Consider the following 1,402-nt stretch of genomic DNA (forward strand, 5'->3'; position numbering starts at 1 on the left):
TGTTGCCGATATTTGCGGTAAGGGGTATGCGTCTGTCTCGGTTACTTCGTTAACTTTTCTAAAATCGATGCAGAAACGATGCTTTTCATCCTTCTTTTTTACTAACACAATCGGTGAGCTCCATGGGCTCTGCGATGGTTCGATTATTCCTGCTTCTTCCATTTCGTTAACTTCTCTATCAATAATACTCTGCATTGCTGGGTTCCTCGGCCTGTACCGTTGTTTAATCGGTTCTATTCCTGGTTTAACCCTGATTTTGTGCTGTATTAATTTTGTCGTACCGTGGATGTTTTCGAATTTCTTGAATTTGTTCTGTAGGAATTGTTCCAATTGTTGTGTTTCCCTGTATGTACGCGGTTGCATACCCTCTGATATAATGCATGTTCTCCTCTGGTCCTTGTAATGGCCTTTCTGCCTTATTTCCCTCGGTGGCGGTAATGTTATTCGGAGTTTTGCCCATAAGTCTACTCCAATGAGCATGGGGCTTTCAAGGTTTGGTATAACGTCAAACGTGTGCCAGTATCTTCTGTCCCCTATCGTAACTGGTACCTTTACCTTTCCTTGAATTTTTATACTTGTGCTATTCGCCAGCCGTATTGCTTTGTCTCTTTTCTGTGTCGGATGTTGCCACTTGTTTGCTAACATCGCGGTTCTCTGGCTTATGCATGAGATCTCGGATCCTGAGTCGATTAATGCATTAAGCGGTGTTTTGTATATTTTGATTCTTATGTGCGGGCGCGTGTGTATTTTATGTGCGGTGTCCTTGGGACCGAGGGTCGCCCTACTGCTCCTCGGTCCGCGCGGCGTTTCCCGGTCGTGGATGGCAGTCTTTTGTTAAAACTCCATCTCTTCCGCATTGGGAGCAAAATTTCTTCGCTGGTTGTCTGCAAAATCGTCTTGTATGCCCCCTTTGTTTGCAGCGCCAGCAACAATCTGCAGCGTTATATATTGCTGCCGTTACTGCCGTTTGCGGTGATGTGTGTGCGTTTGTGCGCATACTTTTCCTTTGACGCTGAATGTCCTCTATTTCTGCGGCTTGGGCCCCTAGTTCTCCTAATGTGTGTATATTCTCCCGCCTAATATGCAGCTTTAAGTCTGGCGACATGTTTTCGTATGTCTGCTCTATTTGATCTCTTCTTAAAAATCCGCCCGCTCTTCTCATGAGCGTCGCCAGTTCTGTGGCGTAATGCCTAAACGGTTCGTTTGCTTGTTGCAGTCGTTTCTGTACTTCCATTTTTAACTGGTTCTTGTATCTGTATGGGAAATAATGTTCCCGAAACGCGTTCGTGAAATCATTCCACTCTTTCCATGCTTTCTTGTTGTTCCTGTACCAATGCAAGGTACTTCCGCGCAGTAATTCCGGCAAGCCTTGCAACATTTGTTCGTCGGTTTATTCGTAACT

This window comes from Odontomachus brunneus, unplaced genomic scaffold (assembly GCF_010583005.1).
Source record: "Odontomachus brunneus isolate Ranch 3 - 2012 unplaced genomic scaffold, Obru_v1 Obru_scaffold_319, whole genome shotgun sequence".
NCBI classification, from domain to species: Eukaryota; Metazoa; Arthropoda; class Insecta; order Hymenoptera; family Formicidae; genus Odontomachus; species Odontomachus brunneus.